Source organism: Arachis stenosperma, chromosome 8 (assembly GCF_014773155.1).
Source record: "Arachis stenosperma cultivar V10309 chromosome 8, arast.V10309.gnm1.PFL2, whole genome shotgun sequence".
NCBI lineage: Eukaryota > Viridiplantae > Streptophyta > Magnoliopsida > Fabales > Fabaceae > Arachis > Arachis stenosperma.
In genome coordinates, this window is record NC_080384.1 from 50,456,252 (window position 1) to 50,467,068 (window position 10,817).

At 30.0% G+C, this 10,817-nt stretch overlaps 1 pseudogene; it reads right to left on the bottom strand.

The window, feature by feature from the left end:
- Nucleotides 1-210: 210 nt before the first annotated feature.
- LOC130946157 (uncharacterized) lies at nt 211-2,896 on the bottom strand (annotated as a pseudogene).
- Nucleotides 2,897-10,817: the final 7,921 nt, after the last annotated feature.

The window sequence follows — 10,817 nt, forward strand, 5'->3', positions numbered from 1 at the left end:
ATTTAAAAATTGAATATGATTCAATAATTGACATACTTCAACTCTTTGTTCTGGATTATTTCTATCTTCCTCAATGACTTCAAGAACTTCTATCACCGAAGAAAAAATAGCAATCAAGCTAAGTATTGTATCATAATGTGAGCCCCATCAAGTATCACATACCCTTTTCAATGTTGTTTCTTGATTTAAGCCACGTCCACTAGAAACATCTCAATTTTGTAATGCAACAATTGTCTTTTGTATTTGACTTTCATGAAGCATGTCTTTACGTTTACAAGAAGTTCCAACAATATTGCACAAACTAGCAAGAAAATTAAAAAGTAGTGCAATTTTGACCTGTTTCTTTGCAACAACCACAAGTGTTAATTAAAGTTGGTGAGCAAAACAATGAACATAAAAAGCACAAGCTTTTTCTTTCAAGATCAAACTTTTTAAACCATTAAATTCTCTCTACATATTACTAACTCCATCGTAACCTTGTCCACGTATCCTTGCTAGGCTTAAATTATGCTTTGCTAATAAAGATTCCAAAGCTACTTTTAACGACAACACATTTGTGCTAGAAACATGGACAAGGTCAAGAAATCGCTCCATTACAATCCCTTCTTTGTTCACATACCGCAAACAAACAACCATTTGCTCTTTAACAGAAATGTCTCGAGCATCATCAACTAAAACAGCAAATAAATCATCTCCAAGATCATCAATAATAACTTTAGTAGTTTCACTTACATTAGCTCTAACAATATCTTTTTGAACTTTAGGTATTACTAGTTTAAGGTTTCCACGAGCATTTTTGAAAATACGATCAATCTCTGTATTATGTTGAGCAAGAAAGTCAAGAAGTCCCAAAAAATTACCTTGATTGTTTGAATTGTGTGATTCATCATCACCACGAAAAGCCAATCCTTGTCGCAATAAGAACCTAATGCACTCAATTGTTGCTGTTAAGTGAGTTCGGTAATCTCTTTTAGTTTAGTCTGAATGTTTTTGAAAAACAACTTCAATATGTTGCTTTTGCTTCATGAGTGCTTCGCATTTTCTTCGAATTTGATTATGAGTACTATCATGATTTCTAACATGTGTTTATAATCGCTCATTCTTTTTCCAATTTGAAAAGTCATCTTTTACAAAAGCATCACCACTTGCACCATCAGATTTCATAAGATAGCAACAGAGACAAAAAATAACATATTTTAAAATACTATATTCCAACCAATTGCCAAATTCATCAAACCAATCAACATTGAATCTACGGAGAGAAGTTCCAAAATATGTTTGTGGAAAATCATGTCTCTCTTGGTTGACAAGGACCTTTTTGCAAATAAGCTCGTCTAACTTCTTCTCGTCTAAATTGATTAATTCACTTTAAAAATTTATATACAACATAATTACATATAATAGAATAGAACGAAAGATAAACAAATAAATAATAAGGATCACTAATTTGAAAATAAAATAAAATATATAAATTCATGAAGAGAATAAAGAAAATAGATTAATACCTAAACTATAATTGTTTGAATTAAAATTTACAATTAAAAATATCAAAAAGAGAAACAATAAAATTCAAAGATACATAGAGTCATAGAGAGCTATATAAAACAAAATAGAGAATTTAAAATTTACCTTTTGATGAAGAGAAGATGACCACTAGACAAGGAATAAAAAAAGAAGGTTGAAAATATAAAACTAAGAAGGGGGTTTAAGAGAATAAATGAGTGACGGCTGGGATTTGAGAATAGAAGAAGACTAAATTTGATTAGGTTAACTAATAGTCAAAATGATAGAAAGATAAAAATGAATTTGGAACTTTTAATAATTGGATTTAATTTATTTGTAGTGGGGTCATTTAAAAATTAAAATAGGACATATTATATATATATAGGTTTAAAAAAATGAAATGAGAGTGGGAAAAGTGCCCCCCATTACTATGCATGGGCCACGTGGACGAGTATTACGTCTAACATTTCCAGTTTGAATAGTCGTAACGGCTATATTTTCAGTTCCAATTGCACCTTCCGAATGTGAAGATACGTCGGCTTGTTGTATAGATACTGGTATGCTATCATTGGTGGATGAACCACCATTCACATTTGATAATTCTCAGCCATGTGAATGATCTTCCCACTTCGTAATCGCATACACTAAGAGATTACTGGAAAAATAATTATGTTGACACACTTCGATTTAAAACTGTCCCACCGAGCGTGCTAATTTGTTTTGTCAATTTTTAGCAAATCGATGGTGGTTCGATATCTAGTGGTCTGGGAGCGAAACCTACTCATCTGTGTGAGTACCAGTTTTCTAAAAGTGCATCAAAGCGTCTTCGATTAGACAAATGTTGAAAATAAAGATAAAGTAAATTTGTAAATTGATAAATGAGACTTAGAAATTGAAGTTTTGAAAACTAAATAGATGGTAAATGGAAAGGTTTGCATTAAAATTAAAAAAGAACAATAAAAATACCTTCGATTAGATCAAAGGACTTTAACATAAGGAATGAAATGCAGAAAGATAAATTAGACAAAGAAAGTGAAGAACACTTGGTAAATATGATTAATTGAAATGTTAAATTTACAGAAAAATAAATTGAAAGAAAGAAAAAGATGGAAGGAACCCTACCGAAAATGTAACTCGATCGTAAACTCAGGAATTTCCTAGGATGTGAGAATGCTAGAGTGTGTTTTCTGAGTCAAAGTTCCAACTCTTATTCCCTAATACTTCCTAGTATTTATAGGCTATCTTACATAACGGATAATTAAGTTACAATTAATTACAATTAAATAAAAATTACAAATTTAAAATACAATCACTCTTGGTAATCGTTCCCACTGCGTGATTTTAGATATTCCACATGTGTTCCTCGTGTGATAGAAGCCACTAACATTCCCATTTCTATAACTATTCGACCAGTTTTTCGAAGGCCTTACTCAATTTCTCGAATCGAGTCTCCTACTCGATTTAGCTTACTCGATCAACAAAACAATCGAAATCCAAATCAGCGCTAATTACTTCCAACTTCATACTCATGCGCGTGTCTTTTCGAGAAACTACACTTAATTCTTTTCGATCCAACTCATTTATATCGAAAATATTTTTCGATCAACAAGAAGATAACTTACTATGATCCCTCACAAATGTTCTTTCTTCTGTTTTCTCCAGCTAATTTTTTCAGAAATTTTTGTGCATGACTAGCAACTTATTTTTGCATTTTTGTTTTGACATAATCTTCAGAAATTCTTTTCCACTTGCGTTTATAACCTAATTCTTCGTATTCTTTGAGAAATAACCTGTCAAGACACATTTTTTAAAAATAATTATTAACAAAATTTATTAAAAAATTACAATGGTATATGATATTTTTAGAAGATTTTTTTTTAAAAAATAAAATAAAAAAATTAATTATTTTCTTATACATGATTTTTTAGCTTTAACTTTTTAAATATGATTTTTTTATTTAGGGCGAATTTGTCGCACTTCCAGTGAACTCTATATTTTTTTTATAGAGTTCCCTAACTCCTAGCGAACTTCACTTCAATTTTTTTCAAATTCCACGTAACTCAAATTTTTAAGTCATTATCATGATTTTCAAGAATACATAAAAGTACACAAAAATACACAGACAATAACCATGGCTTCTTCAACATTATTGGCATCAATGGCAACCATTATCACTTCGAGTGTTGAACTTTTTCTTTCCAAAAAAAAGTGAGTGGTTCAAGTTTTTCAGCTTCCATTCTTCATAGTTAAGCTGAATTATCAGTGTTGACAAATGAGCATTGTCCATACTGTAAGCTGAAGGGGCTGATATGATATGAGTAAAATTTTTCTATATGGGCACTTTAGTCCCTAAACTTACAAACTGTAAGACAGATCAATTGTTTTTTGTGAGTTTTGGTTGTTTAGAGGAGAGACTTAAATATCTCATTTTGTAAGTTTTAAGGACTGATCTATCTCGTAGTTTTTAAATTTAGGAACTACCAGTTTAATAAACAAAGATCCGGGACTGAAGTGGTCACTCAAGAGAGTTTGAGGACTACTTTGATATAGTTGGTCCTTTATATTTGAACTCTGAATCCAAGAGTATCGAGTCCACTATTTAGCAAATAAGGAGGCTTAAATAATTTGCAATTTGAATTCTGATGGTGTCAAGTCTCTTCTTTAACATGTTCAGGTTTTCTCTATCGTGTTCTCTATTTTGAAAATGAATGTTCCTTCCATGTATATCTTATGAACAATATTTTGCATGACAAAGTTTCACTTTGATTCCCTTGCCTTTCTGGTTGCCTGGGTTGCTGTTTGACAATTTTTTTCACATTCGATGTCATTTTTCTAGGTGGCGACATTTCGAGGAAAAAAAAGTTACTTAAGAAACATGTACTGCCCGATTGATATAACACTACCAGAAACACGATAGTTTACCACGAAAAAATACTCACGAACAAGAAACAGTGGCAAATTTCTATGATCGTTGTAATCACTTGCAACGTTTTACTTTTCCGTGGTTAAATTGTGCGAAAGTTTCCCACGTTCTTGTTTGTCTGTGGCCAATTTGAATTGGATTCTCTCAATTGCCACAAAACCAATGCTTACCGTGGCGAAATCAAACGATGTTTACTTTCAAATTACGCGCTTCTAGTGTTTCCTTCCATCCCTTTAAAAAATTTTATATGCAGTTCCTTCTTTTTCCAAATTTAAACCTTAATAATAAATTTCAATTTTTAAGGGTGTAAACTTATCTAGTTTGTCGATAATTTTTTCTCTCTCATTCCCAGCCATTTTCAATTGATAAGATATGCATTAATTGGAATAATATAAAAAGAGCACATATTTATAACTCTAATTAATTGAGAATGAATGATAAAAATATAAAATTCATGATAAAAAAAAGTATATTTTTTTTGTCCCTAATTCACAATATGTATTAATTTTTAAAATTTTATTTTTCTATTTTTTTATTTTTTTAATTAATTTAATAAAAAAATATCCGACATAAGTTAACGTAGGTTTATTTTTGAAATAGTTACAAAATTTTAATTTTTTTTCCCGGTAATTTTTTTTATTTTTTTAAATCCGAGTCAAAATTCATAATCCTAATTAGTATATACCGTCTTTGAAATATGATATATAATTATAATTTTATATTTTTTTATTAGAGTTAACTATTAATTTAAATTAAAAATTTCAATTACGTGACTGAAATAAATTCAAATGAACGTTTACAATAACACAAGTGAAATTTTGGACGGAAAAAAATAACTTCCCACTCACTAGAAAATCGAAAGAACTCTTTCACATGTTCAGACTATTGTTCAGTTTTTCCGTATCTTTAGTAAATTTAGCATTGAGTAACCAAAGATGCATTAGTTTTTTTGTAACCGGAAGATGCATGAGTTGAAATAGTATAAAAAGAGTACATATTTATTGTTTTAATTAATTGAGAATAAATGTTAAAAGTATATATAAAATTCATGATAAAAAAGAGTACTCTTTTTTTGTCTCTAATTCACAGTATGTATTAGTTTTCCTAAATTTTATTTTTTATTTTTTTCATTATCTTTTTATCAATTTAGTAAAAAAAATATCCAACATAAATTAAGTGTAAGTTTATTTTTGAAACAGTGAGTAGTATGTACCGTCTTTGAAATATGGTATATATTATAATTTATATTTTTTTATAGTTAACTATTAATTTAAATTAAAAATCTCAATTACTGAAATAAATTCAAATGAACTTTTACAATAATACAAGTAAAATTTTGGGCAGAAAACTTAAAAGTAATTTTTACTCAGCATCAAAGTAAAGCCCACTCACTAGAAAATCGGAAGAACTCTCTCACAGGTTCATACTATTGTTCAGTTTCTCTGTATCTTTAGTAAATTCAGCGTTGAGTCACCAAAGAAGGTCCCAAAATGGCAGAAATCAAGATTTTGCAAGCAATCCTGAATTACAAAGAAGAATGGAAGGAACCCTAAGCAGCCTTTTTTATGTTTATCTAATATTCTCTCGAATCTTTATTCTTTTTTTTATTTAAAATACTAATAGATCTGCGTGTATCAATGCTGCAACTTTGGCTCTTGTCCATGTTGGGATCTCCATCCAAGTTTGTGTTTTCTTTTAAATTGTTCAAACTCCCGAGTACATAGTATCTAATTATCTATTTCTTTGTATTATCAATAGCATTTTTGTTTTAGTGTTTGTTTCAATATTTAAGCTGCTAATGGATAAATATGTGAATAATGGTAACTTAGAGTAATGGATGCATGTTGCCGGGGAACAAGGAACGCTTTCCTAGGAGGTCCGCATGAAAGTTTTATTCGACAGTTATCTGGTAAGCTCAACTTTCTACTTTAAAATATTGACCTTGGTAATTTCTAACACATTTTTATTTTTACTTTAAGTTCTTTGTCTCTAAATGGTTTTGATTGCAATTCAATATCTGGTTAACAGTATTCTTTTGTCTCGTTAAATAATACTATAGTTAGATTTTAATATGAGAAAATATCATTAATATCACTATCTATTTTACCTCCTTCATTCTTGACAGGCTTGCTTATTTACTTACATGAAGCAATTGAATTGAAAGTTGTTCACCAGGATATCAAGTCTAGGATATCAAGTCTAGTAATATATATTGATTGATGACGAGTTCAATAAGATGTTTTATGTTGTGAAAATAAAAACTCAGCATTATTGGGTATGCATTCCTACTTTTTTTTAAGCACATTAAAATATTATTTTAAATAATATCTTGGGACTTTTTTTTCATGAATTAAGAGATAACACAATCTTATTTGAATGTTTTTTGCAGATATTCCAATAAAGATGTTAGAGATCTAATAATGATACATTCTAATACTTGATTTTGTAATAGTTTAAACTCATTTAGTTCAGAATATTTGCTTTTTAACACTGTTACTTAAATTTCATATTTTTATTACTAAAAATACTACTTATATGGATATGGCTAATCTTTTTAATTTTGTATGATATAATTTTGTTCTAAGTAGCATTATTATTATTATTATTATTATTATTATTATTATTATTTTTAATTTATCTTTTATGATTAGCTACGGAAAAACCTTGGCTAAATAACCCAACAATGTTTAGCCATAGAAAAAATGTGGCAAAAAAGCCCAGCTTACCAATATTAGCTACGGAAAAATTGTGGCAAAGCTATACTTGTTAGTTACAATGTTGTCATTTAGCCACGGTTTAGAGTGTGGCCAATAACGTAAAAACCGTGGCTAATCAGATGTCTCCACGGATCATAAAACTGTGGCTAACCGGCCGAAAACCGTGGCTAACTGAAAAGGCGTCGCCCTTGTTAGCCACAGAAATGTATTCGTTGTTAAAGCTTAATTGCCACAGAATTTCTTGATTTTAGCCACGATTTTTTCCGTGGCTAATCACCGCATTTCTGGTAGTGTAAGTTGATAGTTTCAGTTATCAATCAAGATGCATTCAGCTTAAATAGTATTTCTTCCTGTATCAAAGAAAATGATTTTGCTTGCATCAACAGGGAAACACGAAACTGGTTTCATAGCAAGTTGATGTTAGTGTTATTTTTTAAGATTGTTCATAATGGTATGATTCTCTTTCTGCTGTCAGGCTGAAGGAAAGAAAAGGATGAAGTCCATTGGTAAAGTTGATGTGCCTCAAGAAGCTTTCATGGCGGTTTTGAAATTGGAAAAGGAGGTGATATGATCACGTATACATGTAACGTAAGTTGCAGCATTATCTGAAATTTGTAAATATAAAGTGAAAATTCAAAACCTTGATGTATTACTGCTTTGGTATAACGGTCCAAGTATTGTCCTTCAATGATTTTAAGCTGCATACAGTGCAAGATTTTGTGATTTTGACTCGGTTCCCTTAAGGGAGGAAAAAAAGAAAAAAGTTGAAACGTAGCACAATTATTCTGTCAGGTAGTGTTCATTGATTATATTAAAATTTATCGTGTTTGTATGCTAGACACGCACACATATGCGTTTTCGGGATTCAATCATGTCTTAATACAAATTAAAAAAATACGTTTGAACATAGCTAAATTTCATCATGTATTAATTGTGTCCAATCTTATTTTTTATTTATATTTTTGAAATGAGTTTAGAAATAATATATTATTATTTATTAATAGAAAATTATTTTATATAATTAAAAAAGATATTAAAAATAATTAAAATATTATTACAATTCATCTAAAAATATTTTATATTTTATATGTATACATGTTGTGTTTTATGTCTTATAAAAATTTAAAATTTATGTGTGCATGATTTATATCTATATCAGTGTTTGTACTTCAAAAATAAAAAATAATTACTTTAAACTCTAGCGTTTATTCGAAAAAAAATCCCGGCATTTAAAATAATTATTTTTACATACAACTTGATGTTAAAAAAAAAATCAATTATACTACCTTAAAAATATTTGGTTATTCTAACATAATGAAGTTAATTATTTTACTTTAAAATGCTTACTTATTTATTGGCGAACTAATTTGTTAAAAAAATATATGTAATACATGTATAACATATATAAAAATATAAATACGTAATGATTAATTTTTAGTATTCATAGAGCAATTTTATTTTACACTTTTCATTCAATTAGATTGTAATAGGATGTATGTTTATATGAGGGGTGTTAGATTAAAAAGCAAAATCAATATAGTCTAATTTAAACTATTGCGACTTGGATTAATGGTACTATTATATTTCAAAAATTTTTTTAAGATTTTATTGATAAATGATAATAGTAACTTTAAGTTGATGAAATCTTTTTAGATTTATCCATAATTTAATTCAACATCTTAAGAAGAAGAAGTAGTATCGATAATCTAATTTAAAATTCTAAGAAGAAGATTTAACTTAAAATCCTAACAAGAAGAACTACTCATAATGTAATTTAAAATTCTAATAAGAAGAAGATCTAAAATGGGGTTTAAAAAAAGAGAGTGCTTATTTATCTAAAAAGATTATAAATTAATATTTAATTTAAAAGATATAAAAATAAATAATTTTAAAAAATTAAAATTTATTATAAAAGATAAGTTAAGTAAAGTTTAGAGAACTTCTCATAAATATCATAGAATTGATCAATTAAAAATTCTAAGAAGATTTATAATAGTGCTTAAAAGATAGTGTTTATTTATCTAAAAAGATTATAAGATAATATTTAATTTAAAATTATAAAAATAACTCATTTTTAAAAAATTAAATACTACAAAAAGATAAATTAAACAAAATTTAAAGAACTCCTCATAAATACTATAAAATTGGCTAATTGAAAATTTTAAGAATAAGAAGTACCCATAATCTAATTCAGAATCCTAAAAAGAAGAAGAAGAAGTAGTTAATCCAAGAATGAGCGAAGAAGAATTTGATACTTTCTCAACTATGAAACTGTGGGAAGAGCCTCCGTTTCAATCACTGCTTCCATTGACAGAGGCAGAACTACTGTTTGCCGCCGACATGGGACCAACTCAGTTTCAGTGGCCCTCTGAGTTTCAGTCTCTGCCTCTGTATCATCCGGTCTGGACTGGGGACGGAAACCGCATTTTTGCCGCCAATGTGGGTGGTAATCAACAGCCTCTGCCGGAGTTTCCGACCAATGTGCCTCTGCTGGAGTTTGCCGCCAATGTCGGTGGTAATCAACAGCGTCAGCCTCAGCTTCCGCCTCCGCCGGAATTTCCCGGCAATGTGCCTCTGGTGCAATCTGCCGCTGACGCAGAGCTGTTTGCCGCAGACGTGGGAGCACCTCAGTTTCAGTCGCCCTCATCCTCCAATGTGCCTCTTCCGGAGTTTCCAATTGGCAATCAACAGCCTCTGCCTCAGCCTCTGCCGGAGTTTGCAGGCAATGTGCCTCTGTGGCAGTTTCCCGCCAATTTGCCTCCGCCGCATTTTGCCGCTGACGTGTGTGGCTATCAACAACCTCAGGCACAGCCTGAGCCCGTCTGGAGTGAGGAAGAAAACAAAGAGTTTGAGATCCTTATTGCTGAATGTCTTCCGGAAGAAATGCAGAACCGGTGGGAGGCTGTGGCTGCTTGTCTCCCCGGGAAGACCCCCGAGCAGATACAGGAACGCTTCCAGAAGCTCCTCACCGACATCAATCTCATCCATAAATCTTATATCAATCTGCATCACACCTCCATCGCACCTGCTGCACCTCCCACCACATTGGAACGCAATCCACTCTCCCTCCCCGGAACAAGTGAACAAAACCAACCTGCCAACACCAACATAATCGAACACCAACCTTTAACTAAGACTAGTGAAAGAAAGAAAACAGTTCATTGGACTCCAGAAGAGAAAGAGTATGTATTATTCTATTACTTTTTCCTCCTCTTTTATTTATTATTATACGAGCATAATATGTTTCTTGGACTCATGAACCAAAAACACCTCCATAAACTAAATGCACATCAATATTATTTAAATGTCTCAAATCAAAAAATAATATTACCTTAAAGTACTAAATCGAATTCAATGAATTCGAATTAGATGAAAAACGTTAATTGAATGAAGATCGAATCAAGTAGATTCGAATTAAGTACATAATTAAAATGCTAATAAATTTAATAAATTGGCTTCGATTTATATGTTTAGTTCGAATCTAATAGATTCGATTTACGTGAACTTTGGATATAAAGTTTTTGTTTTGAAAAATTATTTATTAAATTAGTTTTTAAAAGATAATTTTTAAATAAACTTCTAGCATTTAAAATTATTATTATTATTATTATTATTATTATTATTATTATTATTATTATTATTATATGATCAATATTTTATTTATTTTGTTTAAA